The sequence below is a fragment of the Corvus hawaiiensis genome, chromosome 4, assembly GCF_020740725.1.
Source record: "Corvus hawaiiensis isolate bCorHaw1 chromosome 4, bCorHaw1.pri.cur, whole genome shotgun sequence".
NCBI classification, from domain to species: Eukaryota; Metazoa; Chordata; class Aves; order Passeriformes; family Corvidae; genus Corvus; species Corvus hawaiiensis.
Genome location: NC_063216.1, coordinates 14,266,958 through 14,294,054, shown reverse-complemented (window position 1 = coordinate 14,294,054; position 27,097 = coordinate 14,266,958). Strand labels below are relative to the sequence as shown.

Here is a 27,097-nt window from a genome sequence, read left to right as displayed (position 1 = left end):
AAGGGCTGACTTGCCTCTAATGGCATCTGCAGCGTGTGTGCCCCTGACAGTTGTCCTCTGTGCTGTCAGGCTGCTCCCACTGCAGGTAAAAATGAAGCATTCTGAAATAGAATTTGTAAACTGACAAGGAAATGTGTTTAGAAAAAGCATGTCCTGAATGGAAGAGGTGATTTTAGGAACCAAAGAGAGGAGGATCTAGAACACACTATCATCTATGGCTGGGTCTCAGCATCCTTGGATGTCACTGTGAGCTGTAAATTTATGCTGAAGTTGTAGCAAAGCAGTGATTTCTTCATTGCTGCATTGGCTGTACAGCATCTTGTATGCAACAGAAACACTGGGTGCTGGCAAAATTGTTCAAACATTGCTGAAAGGAAGTTATAAATCCTGGAATATCCTTTATGCAAATTTTTCCAATTATCTGTCTCTGTCTTGGGAAAATCTGGAGATTTTGTACAACTCTCTGGGACATCCCCCTGTGCACATCTCAGAGAGGCCCCCTGTAGAGCAGCAAAAGGCATCCTAGCTCAGCTCTGCAGCCCGTGCACAGGGATCCTGTTTTTAACATGAAACACAACAGGCCTGGCACAGTTCCCACTCATCCTATTGCACCTCCCAACACAGAAGTGTTTCCATACCCATGCACTGTCTGGGAGGACAAGAGCTGGCCCAAAGAGAGCCAGCCCCATGCTGCTTTTCACAGCAGGGCTGGTCAGGTGCCAGGGCTGGCCCTGGGTGCTGGGTACAGGGACAGCCTGAGGTGTTCCCAGTGCCTTGGACACACTGCGCACCCCTCAGCGCTGGAGCAGTCTGTGCATACCCAGTCTCACAGGGCCATACTTATTATGAAGGCATCACAAACAGCTCAGACATACAGTCCTGTCCAAGAAATCCTGGAAAGAAATATGGCAACTCCTTGGGGAGCCATTCAACTCTGCTCCATCTCCATTTACTTAGTCATCAGCAGCACGCTGCTGTGGGCTCACTTAGTTGTAGGAGTATTCCCAACAGACCTCCTTAAAAAGCACTTTCTATTTAAGACCAAAAGACAGCTGCTGATAATGCTGCCTTAAGCTGGCCATTTTGCTTCTGGCTTCTGCAGATTCCACATTTTTCCTATCCAGCCAGCACAACAAGCAGTTTAGCTTCCCTTGCCTGGGATTTCTGAAAATGCTCAGCACTGACCTGACTGATCTCACTGTAACCAATATCGAGTGTGCTCTGTTTTCCTCTTCCTTTTATTCTGGAGAGGATGGAGCACCCACAAATAGCAGATCATCTGCAAAATTAAGGCACAGTTATTCCAGTAGCTGACACGCTGCTCCATGAATGCTGGCTATTTACAGCAAATGTAATCTCAGTTTATCTTCTACAAAATCTTTAGCACGTTGTTTCTGGGAGTTCAAGTTATAACTGCTATGATTTGTGAGTGTATAATTCAAGGAAACAGTTCTATTATTCCATCCAGTTCGGAGTCTTGGAGGAAAAACATCTTCCTGAAGCTTTCAGTCCTTCTACAGGGAAGTGAGTAACAATTGCCTGGAATTATCTATTAGCAAGCATTTTAACCCTCCCCAGGTCTGGCAATATTGCTGCTGGTATATAGCATAAATTCCTTGGGAATTAGCCTTTTTTTCTTTTAGTAAATCTCAGCTGAGGCACCCCCACCAACCCAGCCAGCTTTACCGAGCTTGGATTCAGGGTGTCAGTAAAGACCCATCTAGACAACTCAGTTTCGGAACTGCCGGCCTCTCCTTGGAGATCACCAGAAGAAAAAAAGATTGTAAGAACAATGAAAACATTAACAACACGAGACAGATTTTTAAATGGCAGAATTGTTGTTTACCAAAATATATATTTTGATTTTAAGCAAGGATTCTCTTAAATGCTGGCTTTCAGGCTTTTTCCCAATTCTATGGACCCAGGGGGGCAGTGTCCATTGAAGGCTATGCTACAGCAAATTCAAGCACACAAGCCCAAAACAAGAAGTCCTGGTTTTTTCCTTTTAAGCTCCAGAGAGGCCAATAAGAAATCCACAGACCTCAAGTGATTCTGCTAACCACAGCAGAAAGTATCTGCTGTGGAGTAACATTAGCAGAAGTCTGCCTACAGTTCATGAGTTTCGTCAAGAGTGACTTTTTTCCCAGATGCTCTTTTCGAGCAGTCTCACAAAATCTTTGGTGCAATTTCCTGTTATTTGCAGGATGCAAGGCAAAAAAATGGGCATTTTAGTCAAGGCACACATAGCCAAAGCCCTCTATTCAGAGTCTAGCTCAACTGAAATTGTTGTTAAACTGATGGTGACAGAACCAGGATCCAGCAAGTGCTTCTGAAAAGCCCAGTTTCCGTGACAGGGAAACTGGAGAAGCAGTAAATGTTGTCATTTCTGAGTGTTCTGGATGCTGACTGGAGCTCAAGTGTTGCATTTTTACTACACAGCATGAGAATACACTTCGCAGATGAGCACAAACAACCTCCACACATCTCTTCATCAAGATGTGCACTTAAATACTTATTTACAACTGCTAACAATCTCATTTTCCAAATGCTCTCAAAAGAAGTTGAAAGGCTCCTCAGCTGTGACTTGGATGTCAAAAATGGTATTTGGAGGAGTCTCAGTTGTTCTCTGAGGGAGAGCAGAGGTTTTTTACTGACTTACCACTATGCAGATGATTGAATCAGAGGACTAAAAGTGGATTTTTGCTCTCTCAGAAGCTGGGCAGTGGTTGCCTTGGCTTGCACTAACAGCTTCTGGGTACCTGGTCCCACATGTGAGCAGGTAAATAATTGACAGATGGTTTTCTTTATGCAGCTAAGTAATAACTTTCAACATTATGTCAGGAGAGATTAGGGAGCAGGGGAAAAATGCACTGAAGAAAGTTGGGGCTTAAACTTTTTACCCGGCATCCCCCCCCGTGCCAACCACAGCCAGGGGCGCCCAAAGGTGCTCGTTAGAGAGGGTGTTTACAGGTGAGCCATTATCGGGTACTGATGTAAAATACTGCTCTGGAAAATCACATTTAATAAGCTCCAGCTGCCTGGGAAATTACAAGCAAAATTCCTGCAGCAAAGAGTCGATCTGAAAACAAGCAGTAGTAGGGCTGGAACAAAGGAGCTGAGCTTGAAAAACAGAGCTGTGACTGAGTCAAGCTGCAGTTTGGAAGGGATATCAGATGGATGTTTTCCTAGCTTTGCTTTTATGCAGAGATTTGCTCCTGCCAGCACAAGGAGCTGCTGAGACCACAGCCTGTCTTCTTTTGCCTTTGTATTTCTACGTGTGCCCCCAGACTTTGCTGCCATGAGATCATAGGCCGTGTTTCTGGGCTGGCTTAGAAAATGCAGCAGTTTGCAGAGGTGTAATAATGTGTTTTATTTCAAAACAGAACTTAAAACAGAAATAGAAACACAAACAGTAGGGCCTGGCAGCCCCTCTTCCCTCCCACTCCCAAAAGCTGGTTGTCCTGCTTCCCCTCCCAATTTTCTGTTGGCTTGGTGCCTCCCCAGCTGGCAAAAACGGCGGTGATTAAACCTTTCTTCCTAAGGCCAAATGGGAGCAAGACCTCGCTGGCTTCTTCCCTCTGATGGCACAAAACACCACCAGGGCTGCAGGGCTGGTGCTGCCCTGTGACAGGCACCCATTGCCTTCATCCTCTGCTTGCAGAAGAGCCTCCACCCTGTGCTAGCCCTCCTTCAGTAAAATAAAATAAAATAAAATAAAATAAAATAAAATAAAATAAAATAAAATAAAATAAAATAGCAAAGTAAGTGCAGCCTACCTGACCTCAACAGCTCTATCTTTTCACCTTGTGGAAGAGAAATCTGGATTTCCTTGTTCATTTAAGGAGGACTCAAAGGGACTGTCAGTGGCAGAAGAGGGCAGAGAGAGCCACACTCGCTTTAAGTGAACTGGTTTGGGTACCAGAAGCAGCACAGCTCTGTACAGGATAATTCACTCTTGTTCTTTCCAGCCCAGTGGAAACAGAACCTGCCTTCTCTCACATTTTCTTTTCAGGAGGCCTGGCACATCTGGGGCTATCATAAGCTCAGACTTCATCTGTTCTGTGACGGGATTCCAGTAAGTGTTGCCCGTGGATAGTGAGCTTTCTTAAAATGCTTTCCCAGGGCAGGATAGCAATTTTGGCCATGCACCTTCATTTCCATTATTTTCCACGGTTGCATAAAAAATTTTAGACCAGAGGTGTGTTTAGTTTAGAGGGCCAGTGGTGTTTGGAAAGGAACCTTCCCCATCTTAGAAAAAGGCTTTTTGTTAGTCCCACAGAATCCACTGGAGTAACAGACTTGCATCTTCCATCAAAGCTGATTAACGATGTTTTATTGTGGTTGTACACCAGCAAATCATGAATGCAGTTTCCATCCTATCACCCATGAGCACAGCTTTCTAGTTGTTCATGACCCTCACAACCAAATTTTACTGGATCAAAATTGTGCCTTCTGTTTACTTTTGAGTATCAGGAAACTGGCATGGCTTACTTGTGCTTCAAAATGCATAACTGGGCCCTACATCCCAACAACAACACCGCATGTTTATGGTGATGGTTGGACATACAGGCAGTAGATTTTGAGTGTACTGGTGAAATGCTAAAAGCAGATTAAGTATGCAGAAAACTTCAAGAGTAGCTTTGAAGTTGTGACAATAACCATTTTCAAACGCAGTCAAAATTTCCATTATGTTTCTTGGCTTGGTCCCACTTCAGGAGGCTGGATCTTGCATGCTTGGTACAACTTGCTAATCAGTTTTTTCTGTTTTATCCGAAGTACTTTTCACTTTGGGGGCAGTTGTGAAGCAAAATAGAAACAAGGAACAGCACAGCCCAAAGACATTTAAGGTAGCCAGGAACAGTGCACTCTTGGCGGCAAGGCTGTCCTGAGACATGAGCAGAGCTGGCTTTTTTGTTTCCCTGTTTGTCCTCACCAAGGCTAAATAATACTTTCTAAAATTCTCTTAGGGCTTTATAAGCTTGTTTAATCTGTCACTCCTCAAGGTGACCCTCTCATTGTCAAACCCAACCTGATGGGAATGTTAGGTGCTTGCTCAATCTGTGAAATGTGTTCCAGCCAATCATTTTTCAGAATATTTCACTAAAATTTCCTATGCCATCCAGTCACTTTACATCTTTTCCCCCAATTTTCCCCTGGCAGCAGGAGCAGAGTTGGGACTGCCAGCAGTGGTGAGGCTTTTTGGGATTAAAAACACATTTTACAGACTGCAGAGAGTTGAGGGGGGCATGGGCTACAAATGACTTTTTTTTTGCTGATTCAAGTTAGCAAATTGGTAGAGCTGTGGTTTTCCATAAACTTGACCTGAACTGAGTCCCTCCAAGCTATTTCTTACTCCTACGTCTTGTCCTATGTTTTCTTTCAATAGCTGGGCATTCTCTTCCAGCCAAGGGGGTAAAAAAAGAGGAAAACCATCAAGTACATTTCCCTTTTCAGTGTGTAGGAGGGTAATAGTGGAACTGCCCAGTGGCAGCAGCACGTGGCCACCCAAACCCTCAGGTCCATATGATGGCACAGCTGATGATGTGGACGAAGGCAGAGGCAATCCCAGCCTCTCCTGAGCCCAAGGTCGCTGGGTTGGGGAGCAGAATGGTCTAAAAGCTCCCCCACACCACCTCCCCAGACAGCCTGGCCAAAGGGCAGGTCAGGCTGAGACAGTTCATTCCCTTCTCCTTGATCTTTCTCTTTTCCTTGATCTCCCAGACTTCACAGGAAGCCTTTGAAGCAGTGCAAATAAGGGCAGGAGCCGCTGCCTTAGGTTTAGATCCTCACAAATTGCATCCATCTTTCACCCAGCCCGAGATGTTCTGTTGAACAATAGATGCAGATACTGGAGGCTCCTTAAGGCCCTTTTCTCCAAGCCCCAAGCTGGAGCATATCCAGGTTTTCAAAGGCTGGACATCATTTAGCCAATGTGCATCCTCCAGAGCATCTCTGAGGCAGACATTTGGCCTGCTAGCCTTAATATTCCTTGAAGATTTCAGACATATGATTCTTGCTCATTTTTCAAATGTGCTTCAGATTTAGTCTGAAGGAAGAAAATCCAACTTCTTCCGTTCTCCAGGAAAATGTTACAAAACTAGTTGCCCTTCCAGACCCATTTCATGTTTCTTTGCACTTTTTTGTTAAAAGTGGGAGAAAAAGACTGTGAGAAAACAGGGCTGCATCTGATTTCCATTCATCTGAGAGGATATGTTTCAAATGTTGCACAGCATTTTCTAACATAATAGAACAAACTAATAATCTTTTGCATTCATCTTAAGAATTTATTGCAAGTGCCAAGTGATAACTTGGACATGGATTAGGCCATCAGCATCAGAAAAGAAATTCAAAAGTCTGGGTGGGAGATTTTGAAGGGCAATTGAGATTTATAATATGTGATTTATGATAATATATAAATTGAGATTTATAATATGTGATTTATTCTCTGCAATTTATGAATTGCTATTTACAATCTGTGGCTATTCCTTTATTTTGTACTTTGTTTTGCTCAGGTATCTTCATCTTGTTCAGTTTGCATTTAATACATGTCATGAAGCCATTTGTTTATTTGCAAAATTTGCTGAAAACCTCTAAGTGGAAACAGCGTTATGGTACTTATGAATTATGACATTAGATCTTCAGAGCTCATGCAACAGAAGTACTAAGGGAACTTAAAAGAACACATGGCAAAAGCACAAGCCCAGTTCTCTCTGTGCTGAGTTTCAATTTTGCAGTGTTTCCCTGTAGCTGCACCAGCCACCAGGCGAGTGTTGAGAATCAGTTTCATCCTGTGCCTGAGCTCCTGACTGCCTGTTCATTTTCTGATCCAGCAAAGGGCTGTCCTTGGGGCACTTGGGGGATGGAACAGGCTCCTTAAGAGATGTCACAGCCTAGAGGGGTGATTACTGCAGCAGAGCTCACCTATCCCTTCAGGTGACTGCAGTGCCTGGGCTGAGGTGGGAAGGGGGAGGGAGACACTGAGAGACCACGGTGGCTCCCAGGCAATAGGACAAGAGGACACAGCATTAAGCTGCACCAAGGGAGGTTTAGGCTGAACATCAGGAGGAATTTCTTCACAGAAAGGGTGATTGGGCATTGGAATGGGCTGCCCGGGGAGGCGGTGGAGCCACAGTCCCTGGAGGTGTTGCAGGAAAGACTGGATGTGGCACTCAGTGGTGCCAGTGGTTGACAAGGTGGTGTTGGGTCACAGGTTGGACTCAATGTTCTCAAAGGTCTTTTCCAATTCAGTTAATTCTGTGATTCTGCAATTCTGTGTCTGCACTTGCTCCCAGGAGCAGCATCTCCTCACAGCCCAGCCCCACCCGGCACCTGCGGGACACAGGGGTGAACCCGGCCCCACCAGAACCATTACACACACTCAAAATACAACAGCAGCTCGTGGCATGAACCTTGTCTCCCTAAATGATTTTGTTTGGGTGTATAACACAGCCCTGGCCAGGGTGCCGCTGCTGCCAAGCCCTTGCCCTCCCCGTCCACCACTCAGCCTCCAACAAAAGTAATGCCAGTGCTGTTGGAAGTAGGATGTCATAGTGCAGCATGCACATACACAGGATCCCTTTAGATTCTGGTTTATATCTGCAGTGAGAACCTTGGCAGCTGTAAAAATATATTTTGGTCTGGTCACTAAGCTAAAGATTTTTTTCCCCCTAATTTCATACACAGTTACTAAAAGAGTCAGGGCTTTTGGCAGTGACATTGCACAGTTCTGTCAGCTAATCCCTCCCCCCATACACAACTTTAAAAATTATTAATGAAAATCCACCCCGGCCTGTATGATTAATACATTTAAACAATTTGAAAATGGACATGCTTTTCATTGTTGTCTGCTTTACAATGGGACGCTTCATCAGAATGGAAGAAAGTGGAAAGTTAACAGGGCCAGAACGTTAATTACTTACATCTGAGCCCCCCAAGCTCAGTAACCAGCTACAAGTACAAGCATCTGGAAGTGACAAACAGATTTTTACAAGGCATTACATCGAATTTATCCCATATTAGTGGCTGGATATATCAGCGTGTCTACAGCAGCTCCTTAATTTTGGTTGAACACAGTGCTCTGCATTTACTGCCTGCACTCCTGGGCAAGTGGTGCTTGGCAGCAAGTAGGATTTGATCCTGGGGTATTCCCACAGGATCACCAATGTGGAAGAGACCTTCAAAATCACCTACTCCAACCATTAACCAGCACCACCATATCCACCCCAAAACCATGTCCCCACGTGCCACATCCAGACACCTCTTGTGACTCCACCACCTCCCTAGGCAATTTATTCCAATGCCTGACCACTCTTTCAGTCCTTGACAACCCTTTCAGTGAATAGCTTTTTCCCAATATCCAATCTAAAACTCCCCTGGTGTTTCCTCTTGTCCTGTCACTTGTTACGTGGGAGAAGAGCCTGACATCTCCTGAGGTAGTTTAGAGTGAGATGTCCCCTGCTGGCAACAGACAGGGTCCATCTGCCTTAAAGAGGGAAAGGATCTTTGTGCAGGAGTTAGCAGGGCTGATGGAAAGAGCTTTGCACTAGAGTTGAGGGAAGAAAGAGATAAAACCGGACCTGCTAGAGATAAGCCAGGCCACGGACACCATGATCTGAGGCGTCTTTTCCAACTATTATTCTACAATCAAAAAACCCAAAATTCTGCCACTGACACCAGGCTCAAAGGGTCTTCCTGTTTCTTCTCTCATTCCTTGCCACAAGAAGACAGAGAGGAGCACTCTTTACGCTCCAGATCCCTTAACAAGTCATCCCAAGGTACTGAAGTCTCTTGACTGACCTCAGACTTCTTGTAGGAACTCCATTATTGTCCAGCTGGAATATCAGTAATGAATAGTAATCAGAGGTCTGCACCAGGGTTGGGAAGATTTATCTTCATTATCTTCACATCTTTAACCTGGGCCGCACGGAGACAGCAAACATCCCCACCAAGTGGGTCCAGTTTGCATAAATGCCCTCCTGTTCCCTCGGGAGAGAGTCCCCTATGACCAATAACCAGTCTTTTTCCTTTCTGGAAGCAGCTTTGAAGAGGGACATAAGCTGACACCTCCATACCAGAGAACCACTGTCATCATCACTTCTCAGTTCCACTGGCACCTGCTGTCCAAGGGCACCTTGTGATGGCCTCTGTCATCCAAGGGAACAGGCAGGAGCACTTTGAAGCAACTCAAGTGTGAATACACCGGCAGTAGAAAAGTATCAGTGAAACCAAACCTTCTCTCTGCAACACACACACACAAAATAAGCAGTTTTATCCTGTTACTGTAATAGGAAGTTATCAATTACCTGTGGGTTTTGGGATGTGTTAGGTGGGGAGGTGGGGCAGTCACAAAGGAGACATGTCTGCTGTGCTGGGCAGGGACTTGTCACCCCTGTCTCCTCTCCCTCAAGTGTGTTCAGCCATGTGGAGACAGGCTGGAGAATTCTGTGCATTCTATCTGCCTGCTGGGAGTGTCCCAGGGAAGGCAGGGAGTGTCATTCCAGTCCTCGCCCTCGGGCTCCTTCCTGTGATGCAGAGCCCTCTGGTCCCAGCCCTGGTTAGTGTAGCACTGGCAACCTCTCCTTGTCATTGCAAAGGCATTTCTGTGGATGTAAATGGGCTTTTTGTAGGCATATCTAGAGCTATCCGAGCCTTTAGGTGCCCAAAATAAGACTTTAGCACCTCACACTCAACACTCATCCCCAGCACCCACAGCTCTGTGCACAGAAGTGTACAAATGTACTTAAGTCTGTGCTCCAGGGTGTGACCAGCAGTGCCCCTGGACTGTGCTGCTCAGTGCCTGCCTCAATCCTAGGCCCTATCATGACCACAGATGTGGCATTTTTCTACAGATTTCACACAAATGGCTCGATTCATTCAGCCATCACTGAGCAGCCCCTTGAATGATGCTCTGTATGAGACGCTGTGGTCAGGGTGGCTTTCCTTCCGAGCCCAGAGGGTGACAGGGTGGCGTGACTCCTGCTTCAACAATGCCTGCATTCCTCTGGGGAGTATGGCAGGTCTGACTTCAGCTTCTGGGGCTGGAGGGCTAGACACAGATTTCTCTCCTCCAAGTGTCAAACTCCTTGAGCTGTCCTGAGAGGGGAAGGTCATTCCCAGCCTTCCTACTCAGCCTACTGCACATGACTCCCAGCCATGAAAGATGCATTTAGCTGGAGTCACTGGGGGCACAGTTTCCTTCCCAGCTGTGAGAGCAGTCACCACTAGAGATGTGAGTCCGCATTCCTTGGGCAAAGGAGAAAACTGACCTCTCCTCAGTGGGTGCCTCAGCCACTGGGGTTTGCACAACCAGCCCGTCGCTGCGCTCCTGGGCAGCCACTTCTGATGAAAGACATGGTCCTAGTGAGGTCCTTCAGATGTGAAAGAATTGGCAGCTGATTTCAGGAGACTCCCAGGTTCTAATGAAATAAATAATAAAAATAAATAATAATTTTAAAGTACAATAATTAATAACAATGAATAATGAAAAATAGATTAAATAATAAAAGATAATTTAAACGTACTAATGCGTAACATTTTCAAACTGATTGCTATCAGGTGTGCAATGTAAACTATATTAAGACACATAACTTAAAGTTTCCCTTTCCTGACTTCTTGTGGTTTTAATACAGCAGAAGGATGGCTGGAGCTTTAAGGAATCTCTCTTTTTTAACTGTAATGTATTAAAGAGACATTAATATGTCAATGCAGCATTAAGGAGATGAGCATTTAAAAGTCATGCATTGCTCCTGTTCAATTAAACCTGTTGTGTGACAGCAGAAACCTTTTCTTCCTCCTCTTGCCTCCCAGATTGACACTTGTTGTCAATTTAGTGACACTCTTAGAAACCCTACAGCATACACAAAAACTTGTACACACCAGCTGTAGAAACTGAGTAGCTCAATCAAGGGCTGAAAATATTGTTATGATTTTCATTACTTTTCATTGGATACTTTTGAGTAATTTGAAGAATCAGCACTGAAGTGAACCAAGCTATGAGGTGTGAATGCCAGTGTGGGAGTGCATGGGAATGCTGGGAGGTTGGGTCCAGTAAGGATGGATATTCTGCAGCTTGGGGCAGCCAGTCCACCAGACAGTTGGAGGCTGTAGGTCAACACTGAGCTCTGTTTGTTGTTCTTCAGAAAAGACAAATGTCTCTTCCACTAGTGTTTTCCTCCTTTAGTATCCAGCCATCTGGTACCACAAAAAATAAAGTACTATTCAGAGCAGTATCTGTGCAAACAACAGATAAAGCAAATGCCAAACCAAGATGCTTTAGCAGTGCCAACATCTCCAGACCAGAAAGGGAGGACTAGGCCAGAGGCAGAAAATCTGTCTCATCTTTCCACCGCATGACATTCAGGGAAGTAAATGAATCTAGGTACTTTAATGTCATCAGGTTTTTAGGTTTTGAGCATTTGTTGCAGGATGTGCTTTCAGGAAATGAAGAAAACTGCACAAAAGCCCCACAGGATGAAGCTCTCTCTAGACTCATACAAATATGTAGATCAGAATGTCCTTGCATTTAGAAATGGACTTGCAGGGAACACAGGTCCTTTTTCCTCAGCTGCCTTACCTGAAAAAAAATTTATCCCAAGTGAACTGTCTGAAGGATGAACTCTGACAACTGGTGCCAATTGCTCCTCCTGACTTTGGCATTACAATGAATACTCATCATGTCTGGATACTCTGGAATTTTTAAGTGAGCATAGATTGTCCTCCAAAAATTTCAAACCCTTGCTTTCTTTGGACTACATACACAAATCACATCTACAGTGTGTGAGGACAAGCTACAACTAGAAAAGTCTTATCATTTGGGGGCTGTAGAGTGAAAGTCACTTGAACTTTCTTTTGATTAAAGAAGAAGCTTGAAGCTATGAATATGGGTAAATTTATCAGTCCTTCTTTCCAGTTTCCTGGAGCTGGACTGGGGTCTGGGATGTTTACACTTCATACTTTGCCTACAGACCTCCTCCTGGAGTTATCAAAGGGCCCTTGCCACAAGAAGCAGAGTTTAATCTTGGTTTTCCATGTGTAATCTTGGCACCGTGGGATGGTACAGTACAAGAAATTACATCAGTGGTGTGCTAGAGCAGGTTTTGTGCTTTGCTTTGGGGTCAGTCTGCAGGTACCTGGCCTTCTGTCAAAGCTCATGGTGTGGCCTGCCCTAAGAAGAGAGGTGACTGTGGCAGTGACCTCTGTGGCATGGGGTAGAGGAAGTCACATCCACTTTGATTTCTGTGGTCACTTTATTGGCTGTTAAAGCCAAACGACACATGCCCATGGAGCATACAGCATTTATCTGCACGAGATATTGGGGCCCTGGTAAAAAAAAACAAAGCTGCATCAGAATACAAACAAAAGGCTCCCCTAAATCCTCTGAACACCAAGACTCTTCTGCAGTGCAGCCAGCCAGCTAAGAGGTGAAGTTCAGAGGGTCTGGGCTTGGAGGTTCTACCTCTTGGATGCTTGAGGGATGTAAGGGAGAGGGGGGAGAGAGGTGAGGTGTGTAATGAGACTCACAGACTTTAGATTGGCCTCCATATGGGATTTGTTTAAAAATGCCACACACAGTTCCCATCTACCAACACAGAAGATGCTAAGGACAGTAGAGCTACAGGTTCTGGCAGTGCTGGACCCTACTTGCTCAAAGCAGGTCTTGTGGTAAGCAGTGACAGCGACAGGGACATCGGCAGTGGCTTTATCAATAGATGACTCCACTGGTTTAAACCCTTAGGCTGCAGGCAAAGGTAGCAGCACCGTCAGGGTGCAGTGTCTTGGCTCTAGGGAGGTTTTAGGCTCTCCTCCAGGAAACATGCCTAGTTGGGTACTTTATCCAAACGAGTAGAAAGCACAGCAAGGAAAGCACGGGAATAAAGGAGAGCAGCAGCCATAAACCGCTGACCTGCAGTAGCTGTGACAAAGGCCGGAGTGGCTGTGACAGAGGCTGCAGTGGTTCACATCCCTGTGGATCTCATGGCAAAGAGAAAGCCCCAGTCTGTGTTAGAGATCCACACAAACCTGTGACTCGTCCTGCCACCTTTCCAGAGGGGCACAGCCAAAACCACTGGCCCCATTTGCACCCAGCCCAAGGAGCTGTGCCAAATGCCAGCCAGTGGCAAGGGCAGTGATGCTGCTGAACAGCTACAAGGAGCCCATTGTCCCCTGGCCACTTCCCCTTCAGCAACTGAGCCGGCTCTTACACGTCTGGGAGCCACTGGGGAGTGAGCTGGGGCAGGACAGCTTTGCAGCAGGTGGTACCACCTGTGCTGCCTAATCCCATCCAAGCTCACAGCCATCACCCCGCTGCAGGGGTGGTGCCGTGAGTCAGAGCCACAGGGCAGGCAAGCTGCAGCCCTGGCTACAAGCAGAGCATTTACACACTGGAGCTGTGCCTCTCAGGCAGTTGATGAATGTCAGGGTGAGACAGATGCCCACCCTGTTAGTCCTTCTCTTGTTGGGAAGTGCAGTTGGGATGCTGCTGGCAGGCAAGGAGCTGACATTTGGGAACATGGAGCTGTGCACACTCCCCACTGAGTCACCCACAGCAGGGACTCCGTGCCAGCTTCCACACAGAGACTGGACTTGGAAGGAGGCTTCCTTGGAGAAAGTCCATGCTGCAAACTATCAAGACAACAGGCATAAAGGACACTTGGAAGAGGAAGTGTCAGGGTCCCTTACCCCCTGCCGTGGGGTCTTGGGAGAGGGTCCCTGGGGGGGAGACACGGGGTTTCCCTGCCCCGGTCAGCCTCGTTCCCCATTGGTTGTTTTGTGTTCCCCTGCACAGGCAAGGACCCTCGGGTCCCGTGATTGCCTCAGTTCCTCGGCAGAGCCCCGGCCATGCGGCTGGAGAAATAAACATCTCTGAAACATCTACCAAGAATCAGTCCATATCTATTTCTTTTCCACGGGCCTCGTTGTCTGATATGCGTGTTGCAGTATCCCCGCTGTAACAAATGGTAGAGAACGCAGGCAGAACGATCCCCGATCCCTAAGGACAGAAAATTCGTGAGTAAAAACCACTCTAGATCTCTCTCTTCTCACCTTGGTTTGGATATTCTCTCTGGACTATGGAAGAATCGTGGGAAATGTGGCTCTCTGAGTCACAGAAAGAAATGTATCTTGAAGTTAAAGGAATCCTTGAACAACAAAACAGGAAAGTATTTGTTCCGGGAGATCTACAACATTTTTTTAACTGGCTTTTCAAAAATTTCTTTTATATTTCTTGAGACTTACTTTTTGATATTGATCCTCCTGGAACTAGTCACGGGTGTTTTTGGTCCGAGATCTTGTGTGAGATAAAGGATCAAACAAAACATGCACTAGTGATAGAACCTCTCTGTGCATCCCTTGTAATCAGCGAAGCTCTTGAGGAGCATTTGTATGGTCCCATTACCCCTAAAGTAAAGGATGGCCGTAATCCCATGGCCGAGACCGTGCAGCTGCCATCCCAAGAACGCGTGACTGCAGCCATGCTGGCGGAGGTGCCTGCGCTGGATGCGCCCGGCCCCCTCGGGAGTGCACACCTTATCGCGGACCCCATCCCTGTCTCGGGGTCCCCGGCCACATGACCACGAGTGAGGGAGCGATGCCGCAGGCGCCGCGGGTGCTGTGGGCCACGTGCAGCAGAGAGGCAGCCCCCAGGAGCAGCCAGGAACCGGGGCTCGGCGTGGCAGGCCGCTCTGAGCACACGGCTCGGAGAGCCCTGCGGAGGGAGAAGCGGCGGTTTCCACAGCGACACGAGAAGCCGCGCAGCGCCGAGCCGGAACGGGGCCGCACCCAAAGCAGCATGGAGTTGGCCGAGCGGAACCACTCACAGGGCATGGAGCCAGTGGCGATGGCAACGCAGGGCCGCGCAGAGCCCAGACACGCGCCGGAGCAGCGCCCCTCGGAGAGCGTGGAGCAGCTGCAACGCGGGGGCCCAGCCAAGATGTCAGAGTCGGCGAGGCGGCGGCCACGCGGGACCAGCAGCCACGACGAACACGCAAGCACGTGATAGGAGAAGTAGCAACGAAAATCACAGGAACTGTGAAACGGTACAATGTAAAAAACAACTATGGATTTATAACACGAGATGATACAGGGGAAGATCTATTCATCCATAGAACTGCCATTAGAAGGAATAACCCTAAAAATTACCTGCAAAGTGTAGGAGATGGAGAAGTTGTACAATTTGATATAGTGCAAGGAAAGAAGGGTTTACAAGCAGCAAATGTCACTGGGCCTGGAGGTATTCCAGTCAAAGGCAGCCGTTATGCACAAAATTATAAACAATATCCATCCCAGCAACCTCCCTACTCACAACCTACTTCCCCCTTTTATCCTATACCCAATATGAACCCTTTCCTAAGTTTACCCCATCCCCAGTTTATTCCTAATCCGTTTTTCACCCCATGACTTCCCTATAATGTTCCCTTTCCCTACAACCCCTCTCCAATGCTGAGGGGGGGATGAAAAGGGGGAGGGAAGAAATTAACTACTGTTGTTTAGAGTTCCAACAGGTACAAATGGAAGAAACCCTCTCCTGTCTTAGTTTCCCCACAAAGCATGCACGGAGAGTCCTGTCTCCCTTCTGTCAGCCTTAAGATGTTCCAGAGAATCTGTTTGGACATTTAAAGACTCAGGAGGGTGGCTTGTTTTGTTTTGAAACGGTTCTTGTTATGTTTATCCAGTTGTTTTCAATGTTAAGTTTTAAATCTCTTTTTGTTAAAAATAAACGGGTGAAGTGTTGGGGCTCCTCCCTCCTGCCGTGTAGCCCTGGGAGAGGGGTCCTGGGAGGGAGGCACGGGGTTTCCCTGCCCCTGCTCAGCCTCGTTCCCATTGGTTGGTTTGTGTTCCCTGCGCGGGCAGAAGGACCCTCGGGTCCCGTGATTGCCGCAGTTCCTCAGCAGAGCTCCGGCCATGCGGCTGGAGAAATAAACATCTCTGAAACATCTACCAAGAATCAGTCCATATCTATTTCTTTTCCACGGGCCTTGTTGTCTGATATGCGTGTTGCAGTATCCCCGCTGTAACAAGGAAGCACTTCTTAGCAGTGTTATCTGTGTGTGTATCCAGTTCAAACTAATTCTCCAACAGTTTCCTGCACTGTGCCCTGACTACTGAAAAATACGTACAAGGGCCCAGTCGCTGAAAGGCTTGGGCAGCACTACACTGCTTCAGGGAATTAGGAATCACTGGAAGAGGTGTTCTTATTTAGCAGCTGGTAAGAACTAATAGGAGTCTGGACATCAGTATTTCACACAAATGGCTCTGAAACAGTGCTGCAGTCTCCTGCCAGATGCATTGGTTCCTCAGGGCCAGAGTAAGAAAAGGCGCAGTTTTAAATAACTGGTGATAGAGACATTTCAAAGAGCAGAGGAAAGGAGTGCCTCTGGAGGAATTGGACACAGGAGTGCCCATGCTGGATATCAGCATTTGTCCCTCTCACTGAACAGTATCCAGCTCAGAGAGACTGTGTGCCACTTCTGAAAGCTCAACAAAAGATAACTGAGAGAAGCAAGCTATTCTCACTACTTCATTGGGCAGGAGTCTTCACTTCCACTGGGAAAATTTAGATAAGCTCGAAAACTCCTACACTCATCCAGGAGAAAACAGAAGACTTTAGATAGGTGAGAAAGAGCTTTTCCATCCTGCCAAGTTTTTTCAAGCTTCCATCAAATTTCCCTCACTCATGAAACTGAGACCTTTGGAAATGTTGCGTGGCAAAAAAGAAACCCAGACCCCAGAATAATCAGCAGGTCTGAAACTAGGGCTGTCAGCTGGGACATGGGAGGCCAAATTCAGCTCCCCACGTTCCCAGCCTGCTGGGGAGTTGAGGCTCCCCAGTATTCTTGGCTGGCAGCCTTGGGGGGAGGTTGTTATTTCCGAGCAATGAGGGGTCCCTCGGAGATGGCCTCTAGGTTCCCAGCGCCCCTGGAAACTGCCAAAAAGCTTGGATTTCAGGGCAGCTGGTTCTGTCAGTGCAGCTGCAAGGAGAAGGTAGCTTTTGCACCCCATTATCTTTAGGAAATGTGCTTATAAATGAAGTCAGCTCTAAGACCTGGATCCACCTCTGATTCCTGGATTAGAAAAGGGCGTTATCAAAAACAAAAGTTGGCAAAATGTTCTGACCACTTGGAAACAATTTCAGTCTTTAAGACATAGGAGGTTTGAAAGGACTGTCTTTGTTGCTGGTTTTTCACTTCATGGCATAAAATATTGATGGTCCAAGTGAGCACAGGGGAATTAGTAGAGTCTAAACATGACACTGAGAAAAGACCAGAAAAAAATATGCAGCTCATTTGTTTAATGGGATTTCAGCAAGCAACATGAACATCAAAATCAGATGTGTGCATTTTACCCTGTCCCAGGACATGCACCTGCAAGAAGCATTCACAGGGATGCAGATGTCATGGGTGGGGGTTGGTATATTGTTTCCCAGCGGTTTGGAACATCTTCCCATTCCAGGCCACTGCCTATGCCTTTTAATTTCATCATAAATTAAAGCACAGACATTCACCAGGGCCACGTAGGCTCAGAAGGAGGATAGAGGAAATCCTTTGCTATTCAAATTATTCCAGAACAAATCAAATAGATTTTGCTAAATTGATGATGACTTATGAATGGAAATGATAAGAGTTAGCTTCTCTGGAGAACTGTGATAGTAGTAAAACTGGTATCACAAAAGAATAAAAATTTAAAAGGGCCCACTTGCTCCTTCAAAACATCACCCCCATCAGTGGGTTTGAGGGACACTCATCCCATTTGAGCCTGCCCCTATTCTATGTCCATCAGTGAGTCCGGGCTCATTTAGTCCTAATCCATCCCAGCCGCACACATGGCTGAGAGGTCTTTTAGATTCCAATGTCTGGGTTTCAACGTTGCTGCATGACTTTCCCATTAAGGAGTGGGGATAAGTCCAGCTCATCTGCTGGGAGGGCCTGGCCTTTGCTGGCCACTCCCTGGCAGAGTGGGCCAAGCCGTGTCTTGCCTTCTTTGGAAATCCCAGCCATCCTCAGGCACAACAGGGTGAAATAAGGACACTTTGCTTTATCTTTAAATTTCCTTGTTTTCTTGGGTAGCGGCCAGACCCTTTGTTTTTTGAATATAGTTGTTTGTGGTTTAATTTCCTTTGGGTCTTGTTTTTTTGGGTTTGGGGTGGTTGGGCTTTTTTAAGTATTATTATACGAGCAAAAACTCAGCTGCTCCCTGGAATTGCATAAGAAGAGGGACGAGATGCAGCGCAAAATGTGGATGGAACTAAATGGTTTTCGCATGAGATCTTACAAGGTTGTACAGCAGATCTCGCACGCCAACTGGGAAATTACTGTGTGCCTCCACTATAGCCTGTCCCTAATGGCATTGACGGTTTAAGCTGTACAAGCAAAAGCCAGAGGAAACAGGCTGCTCTTTATTTGCCCTTGTTCTGCCAGACTGTGTTGAGGGCCCAGAACAGGACATCACCTTGAGGACTGCCTGAGCTGCAGCCTCAGACATGTCTAGGTGAGTCCATGCTTGCATCTGATCCTCTGTTAAGTCATTGAGGGTGAGATCTTTTCTTGGAAAAGACCCTGCAAACAGATCATCTTAAATAAATCTTGGGAATATCTGAGAAGGAACCCAGGCTGCAGCTGCTTCAATCTTATCAGTGTCTGTCAGTATCTGCAGGAAGGAGCCAGAGGATGCACCAAGTTCTTCTTAGAGATGCTAAGCAGTAGGACAAGAGGAATGGGCAGAAACTTATGTACAGAAAGTTCCACCTGAAGAAAGAACTTCTTCCCTGGCCAGTGCCCGAGCCCTGAACAGATTATCCAGAGAGGGTGTGGAGTCTCCTCACTGGAGATATTCCAGAACTGTCTGGACACAATCCTGTGCTGTGTGCTCTGACCCTGCTGGAGCAGGGAGGTGAGATCAGATGACCCACTGCGGTCTCTTCCATCCTGACCCATCCTGTGATTCTGGGAAGCCTTGACCCCCTTGTTTCCACCCTTGCACCACCTTATTGCACTGTGCCAGCACAACTGTTGATGGGGCCGTGCAGTAGAGCAGGTCAGGGAATAGATCCTGCTGAATAATAACCATTTTTGTTTTCTGAACTATCTTTAACTTGCATCAGTTTCCTCTATCCGTTTCCTGTGTAGCCACACAGCTACATGGGCCCACAGTGTGACAGGCAGAAAAAAGTGCCCACAAGTGCAGGAGCAGAGAAAAAGAGCTGCTGAAGTTGGTTCATGAAGTTTTCATGCTGAATATTCACCTCAGCCTTGGAAAGGATCTGGTTTTGAATGGCACCCAGTGGCACACCTCATTAGCAGGCAAAGTCATTGTCATTTACACAAGACAGTCATCACAAAACAGTCATTTGCATCTGGACATGTATCAAAAACATGCTTCACTGGCATAACTGTACAAGTGAGTTGTGTCCTGTTGAGGGCGGATAGTTTTGAAAAAGATTCAAGTGTGACATGCAAAAGTCAACTCTGATTATCTCAAGAGAAATGAAACAGAAGGACAAAAAGAAAACCTCTGACAAACAAATTTCATTATAGCATTCCTCTCAGTCAGTTTTACAAACTGATAGTCCTGCACCACAGGCCTTAGAGAAGGCAAAAACTCCCATGGATCTCAAAGAGAAGTGTTACAGAAGTTCAGTTTACAAGAACCATGCCAGAACAATATGAAAATCACTTTTCCCACCACTGAAATGCAGCCACCTCCAGCATGGGATCTGCCAGATTTTTAACAGCTCACAACTTGGGCCAGAGAAGACGTTTCCTTTCCACAGCTGAGATTACTGTGCAAATAAGACCTTATTACATAAAGTACGAACACCATGCCCTCTCCATCTGTGCAGATGTGAAACAGAGAGGGAGCCCAAGTCCTTCAGCTCTGGGAATGGAAGCTGCTCCAGTGACACTGGGTTGCCCCTCCTGTATAAAGGCAAATCACCCTGGCTTTTGGGCTTGAAAAGGTTTGCAGGTCTGTTGTCCCTACTGAACCAAGGTGTTGCCATTGTGCAACCCCTTTCTCACAGGCCTACTCCTTCTAGGAAGGAAGCCAAGTTGCATTTGGAGGTGTTAAGATCTAAATCCTGGGGAGAAACTTGAGAGCAGAGAAGGGGGCCAGACTGGATGGACAGCATCCAGACAAAAAGAAAATGCCAGGTATTGCTAAGAAAGAAAAAGCCTGGGTTTGGCAATCCTCCCTGTCCTCTGGATGTCTGTGCCTCTGTTAAACACAGCTGCATTGCTGTACCCACGGCAGCAAATGACTTTTGCTTTTGCTTCCCCCTGGTATCAAAATGTTCCTGAGCTGGAGATGGGTCTGTATCCCCGAGGGTCTCATGGTCCTCCAGGAGACACATTCCCTTTGCCACCCTCCTGCTGACAACCCTCCAAGGCCTGGCTGCCTACACCTGAGGGGTCAGTGAGGCTGCCTGGCAGTGACACAGCAACCCCCCTGCTCACCAGGGCAGATCTCTGCTCCTTCAGCCTTCGCCATCCCCCCTCTCAAAGGCGCGACCATGGAATTTCCACTTCCAGTGAGAAAACATCAAGTCCCTGTGCTAAGATTTCACCAGCAAATAATGCCCACCCTCCTTTTCTCCTTTCTTTGTTCTTCTGCTTCTCCTCTCCTCTTCCTCCTCTTTCCTCCTCAAATATCTAAAAGGAGCTTCTGCTCTTTTTCCTGGGAGGCAGGAAAGAAGTCAAACGCCCATGAGTTTCAGTAGGCAGCGTATCATATGAATCATTTTGCACAAGAGATAAAAGCTCACCAGAGTTATCCAGCAAGCAGGCATTTTCTCCATGCACCCATGTGTCTGTCTACATGTGCTGATGTGCGTTTCCTGAGAACTGCCTGCAAATAGGCAGATGCCTTTGGGAGCATAACCCTCCGTGCCTTTATCCTGTTGGGTTAGTACAGAAGCCAGATGAATCTGTGTGTTCCTCACTGGAGCAATTGAAATTGAACCCAAGAGATACTGAGAGAGCCTTTTGGTGGAAAAACACAGGCTTTTGAAGCCTCCCAGCCTAGAAAATCCCCTGGCCACTGGGAGAGCTGCTCGGAGCACTGCAAAGTCATCGTCCCCTTACAGGAAATATGTTATTTTCTTTCCGGGGAGGGGAAAGGGGAAGTGTGTGCTGTGGTCAGGATTAACCCTGCCTGTGCTGCCCCGGCTCCCCTGGGCTTGGCAGGGCCCTGGGTTGTGCCTGCGTGGTGCCTCCCATAGCTGCTTGGGCTGCTCTCCCCTCCTGCTCCCCAAAACCCTCTCTCCCCGCTGTGGTGTGGCATCAGGATGGATGGCCCGAGTCTCAGAAATGCTCTGTTTTCAGAGAATGGGGTGGCATATTCCCAAGCCATGCAGCATCCACACCTCTCCATCCCAGCACACATGGGCCGGGCAGGGAAGGGCAGGGCAGGGCTGCTTGCCTGTTGCTGGTGATTTTAACCAAACCTGCCAAATTTCACAGCACCACTGCCCTGGAATAGAGGCAGTGCCCATCCTGTGTCCCTGCCCTGCAGTTTGGAAGAGGAAAAGCGTATTCAGGAAAGCCCAGACCAGGAGGGACAGAGGCTCTCTGCGTTCAGGTTCTGTTCTTATGGCCTCTCGATGTGAACACAAAGCAGAGGTTGCACTGGGGCAGAAGGCACAGGGCAGGACAGAACATATGCTCTCAGCACAGCTGAATTCTCCTCCATGCTCAGTGGCATCTTCCTCTGCAGTCGGACTCACTGATGGGTTAAAAGCTGGAACTGAGCCTCTTCTCCCAGTGTTTGCTTCCCCATGCCTCCCAGGCTTCTTTGTTTTAAACCAAAGGCTCCAAAGAGTCAAAGTTAATATTTGCCCAGCATTTCCACTACATGAAGTACCCATATAAAGCACCCATGTAAGTATGGTAATTAAAAGGTGGCATGCTCTTGCCTTGTTTGAAGACCATATAACTCCTCACTAGGAAGGTAGAAGAAGAAAGGTGACAACTGGGGGTATTTCTTGACTTCCTAGGGATTTCTCCAGTTGCCCTGACATTTTTAATCTCCTTTTTTCCCAAGCTATATATCTCTTTCATCCCTTCACATTCTATCTCTCTTTTTTTTCTTCTTCAGTGACCCGTAAATGTATTGGTAAACACTGGGTCAATTGCAAAGCTATCAGGAAAGGTGAAAATTAGATGAGTGACTTGTTAATCATCTCCTGGGGTTTAGCTGTACCCTGTGGAAAACTGTTGCTTCTGCTTAGAAAGCTGGCAAGGTGAGACCCAATTTCAGGTTTTCAGAGATGTCCAATCTCCTTTGTGAAGAAACAGGCAGTAAGAAACCTGGAGAGATGAGTCCTTGCTTAAGTTTAATTATCAAGGAAACCATACTCCATCCCTGGCCTTTGGGAGGCTGTTGGGTTTTTTCTCATCCCCGCAGTACTGACTAAGCCGTGTTTTGTGGGCAGCCTCCCCACACTGGGTTTGTTTTCTTTTGGCAGTCCCGATCCTGTTGGCTGACTAGGGAGCCGGGGCCCCTTTATTTGTGCTAAAATGGCAGAGGGGGAAGGGAGGGGAGGGAATTTGCATCAATGGTAAATCACGATAAACCCTCCCTGCTACTGCCTGCTATTCTTGCCCTATGCACATTGTCCTGCAAACCTTTATAGGGTGGGGGGCTGAACCCCACAGAGCCACCAGGCTCCACAAAGACCCAGCTTTGCAAAGCCACCATCCGAGCCCTGCCTGCTCCCACAGGTGGCCTGTTGCAGGATCCCCACTGCAACATAGTGGGGATCCTGCAGCAGTGGCCAGATCCAATTTTAGCTGAATCCAGGAGATGGCCAGGCAGCTCAGAGGAGCTGGCAAAGCTGCAAGGGCGAAACAGCCTCAAAGATTTTTGTTGCAGAACTCAGTTGTTTCAGTCTTAACTTCGAGCCCATTCACCAGAGCTCAGTGCCTGGCAGAATCGGGCCTATCTTTTCAAAAGCAGTGTGTTTTGCCAGCGTTTCATGGTCAGTGTATACAGAGGGGGAAAAGGGAAATCCTGCAGTGGGGTGAAATGCAGAGAGAGGCTATTACCAAAATATGTAGTAATGTGGGGGTTTTTTTGGGGGGGAGGGTGTGTGTTGATTTTTGTTTTGAACGTTGAAGAAATAAACTGAGCAAGCTGTTTACCACATGAAACAAAGCCGGACCGGGATATTTTCAGACCACTAAACTCAGATTTCAGACAGCCAACTTGGATTGACATACTGGATGAGCTACAGCCGATTGGCATGGAGAAGGGAGCAAAATATGCATCTGTCCTGGTGCCAACTTAGGCTAGGCTGCCGTTTTGTTTGGTGTCTAGAGAGCTGGTTTTTGTAATTAAACCAGCCTTCAAACCCTTTTTAAATAAAGCTGAAGAAAAGAGGAACTGAAAGGGATTCCTCTCGAGCGTATGCACACTGCTCTAGCAACTCCTGCAGCCGTTTCTGTGCAGTCCCTGAAAATGTTTCTTTTTTTCTTTTTTTCTTTCTTTTTAATACTTCCCTAGAAATACACACACACACACACACACAGCATGCACAGCGTGGCAGGACAGGGACAGAGAGGAGCTGTCACCCTGGGCTGACCTAGGGAAACACATCCATCAGGGAATTTCATCCCCAAAATCACAGGGCCTCCCCCAATTGTTTAGCAGCAGCAGCGGCAGGTCACTGTACCTGTGCACAAAACCATTGCAGCCAGGCCACCTGAATGGAGTACAAGACACTCTGTTCTGTACCAGGAAAGGGCTGGGGGGGGGGGGGGAAGGAGTGGCTTGTTTGGGATTTTTCCTTTTGTTTTTTGTTCCCCCCCACACCCTGCCAAGTCACTTTGATTATACTTGCCTGGTGGCCTATGAATTGAATCCTAAACATTATTCCTGTTGCAGAGGACACAGCTCTGGTGTGGGGGAGGATTGAGTCACATTCAGAATTTGGTCAGGCAAATAAAAATGTCATTTTAAATCCTGAACAACAGTTGAAAATTGTAGCCAGTTGCTAAAGCCTGAGTGGAAAGGCCAGGCAAGTAACTTGTGCCTGGGCCCATCGAGGTGGGTGGGAGGTTGGGCACCCCCCAGCAGTCACCCCAAGGTGTCCCAGAGCCCCCTCTCAGCCTGTAAGATGTGGCAAAGGGCCAGGAGTTTTTGCCTCTCTAAAAACTGCACAAATCTAGTGTAATTGCACACTTTGTCGTGCCGTGTTGTTGGTTTAAGTCACAGATGCTTGGGATTCAGGCTTTTATTTGCCGTTGTTGCTGAGCTGATTTAAAATAAAAAGGCAATTATGAATGGAACAGTGGAGTGGGGAGGGTTCCCTTATCTTTATCAATTTTCTTCCATTTTAATAAAAACTTTAACTTTTTTTTAACTCCTTAGAAAAGGGTTTGGTTAAAATACACACACTTTTAGTAAAAGACTTTTAAAAAAATCAAAGGCTGGAAATTTAGGGTGTTAACTTAGCTTTAAAAAGGAAAGAGGAAAATTCTGAGTACCTTTTATATCACTAAAAAGAAATCATTAAGCAGTATAATTCAGTGAAAAACACTTACAGAAATATTTTTCAACCCTTCTATTGTTTTATTTTAGGATTGCATATCCAGAGCTGGTGATTTACCATTTCAAATGACTAGCATGTATGAAAAAAGTTGTGCAGCAAAACAAAATCTCATTAAGTCCCTTGCAAAGGCATTCTTTGCAAAGACGTAGGAAACGGTTTAGTGAAAATCGCCAGCTGAATTTCTCCTCCCAGGATTCTGGTCACGAGGAATGCAGGTGGAATCTCTGAGGACGAAGCACAGTTAGAATCAGTTTTGAGGGTCAGTATTCGTGGCAATCTGCAGGACTCCGTGCTCGGCTCCGAGAGCTGGAATTTGCTTCGTGCTGTTTCCAAAACTCCCTGCCATGCCTAACAGCAGTGGCCACTGGGATGTGGCTTTCACAACAAACAGTCTGATTTCCCAGCAAACCACCTTACCCTGGGAAGGGCAGACACTGAAGAGGGCTTGCCCCCTTGCTTTCAGAAATTTTGCACCTCTGCTTTCTCAGTGCAGTGTGATTTTCCTGCTGGCTTGTTTCCACCTCGGGATTTTTTTTCACTCCCCACTCACACAGATCTCCTGCCAAAGTCCAGTTCCTATCTCGACAGTCTGGGCTGCAGCAAAATGGCAGGACCCTGTGACAGATGACAGGAACATTTGTGTTGAGGAGGATGACTGGGCAGCTATGGCTGAGGAGATTTGCAAAGCTAATAACTCACCAAATTGCTGGCAACACTTCAAGTAAGCACTGCCTGTTGTCAGAGCTGCGCTTTTCTGAAATCTCCACTGTCCTGAAGAGAGGAGGGCTGCGGCTGCAGCCTCGCCAAGGACATTGCTTCTGTGGGACCACGACCTTTAAGTGACAGGGTTTGAATGTTGGCACTGCCAGTATTTTGTCTGGTACATATTTAGGGTGAGTTGTGCTGGGTGGTGGCTCAGAAGCTCCGAGTGCGCAAAGCAGTTGTGGGGACAGACACCGTCTAGCACCAGCTTCCAGCTCTGGAGGGGCAAGGACCACGACTAAGGTGTGTGGGGAACAGATAGGAAGGCATGGGGCACCCTGCAGTGACAATGAGCTTCCTTCAGAGTTAGGCCGGGTGTTGCAGTCCCTCCAGCAGCTTTGCAGAGTGATGTGCAAGCACCAGCCCCCACCTGGTGTTTCATTAAAGCTATGCATTGCCAGGACAGCATTTGTTTCATGCTTCTGGGAACCGAGGTGCTCTCCTGACAACTTGTGAGATGGTTGAAGGGGAGCAGGTGGGGGAGAGGGAAGGAAGGAAGGTACTGAGAAGATAGTGGACTGCCCCCAGACCTCCCTTCCATCTAGGGGAATTATCAGCATTCAAGTGACCACTTTGGTCACCTTAGATAAGTACATACTCTGCTAGTCTGTAAGAAGGGTGAATACAGACTGTAAAATGACTCAGATCGGATGGCAAGGCTGTGTGTTAAGATGGAAATGGCCTTACAGCATCATCTGAGTCAAAGTCTAAGCTGACACTGAGGAAGATTTGCCAAAATCCCTGTGCTTGTGCTCCCAGAGACACTGTGTTTGTCCCAGGCAGCAGCACTGCTCAGCACAGAGCCCTCCCCAGCACAGCTTCACCTCATGACTGTCTGGGAGCTCAGAAGCATTTGCAGCTGACCTTCCAAAAGCAGGTTTCCTTTAGAGCCAGAAGACCCATTCCTGCTTTTGGCTGCTTTTCTCTGAGTCCCCATTCAGTGTGAAAGCCCAGCTCCCAGCCCAGCTCACACGATGGCTGCGAGCACAACACAGACCCTGGGGTGGCTGCATATTTGGACCTTGCTGCTGGGGGACCAGAGCTGCGCCAAGCCTGCAGCTGTCCCCTGGCCACTGCCACTCAATCAGCCCCTTGTCACTGGCCTGGGGAGCAGGCAGGAGGTGGGAAGAGAGTGAAGAAAAGAGAAGGAGAGAAAGAAAAACCCCATATCCAGCCATTGGTGCAAGGGAAAAGCTGGCTTCCTTAAGTCCCTGCCTAAAAAATCTGTGAAAATAAACCCTTGCTATGTGCTCATGGTGAGCACTGCAAAAACTGATGGACTTGTGTACTTCTAAGAATTGGATATTAGGGGTTTTTCACAGGAAATAGATCTGTGCACACTTTTTAGGTGAATGGCAGGGTGTGCAAGTAGAAGCTTCTGTGTGCATAATAGCTGCCTGCATTGAGCACGCCATGGAACATTTTGCTCACAGAAAGACCAGTTTATGCATAAAATAGCCCAGAGATAACACATTTCACATAGTAAGGGCCTTTTATGTTCCCTCAACAGTCCTTTGGCTGGCACACTTGAAAATACCAGGCGTCTCACAATCAACAACACCTCTTGGCACTAAAACGTCCTGAACCCAACCAAAACTCTTTTTTTGATGATCAGTTGGACAACTATAAACTTGTGGGAACTGTTCTGATGTCTTGCCAGGAACAGATAGTTTTTCTTTACTTGCTGATCTCTTTGATATTGTATTCGAATATCAAGACCTTTTTTTTCTCAGGAGGGCTTTGAGAAAAACAGGTCTTGTTTTTGGACTCTCACAATGCGTCCTGCGGGGATTAAAA

At 47.0% G+C, this 27,097-nt stretch overlaps 1 protein-coding gene across 1 annotated transcript in view; it reads left to right on the top strand.

Annotated features, from left to right (window-relative positions):
• LOC125325234 (potassium voltage-gated channel subfamily KQT member 1-like) overlaps positions 1 to 27,097 on the top strand; it is a 200,974-nt gene that overhangs the window by 154,297 nt on the left and 19,580 nt on the right. The window lies entirely within an intron of this gene.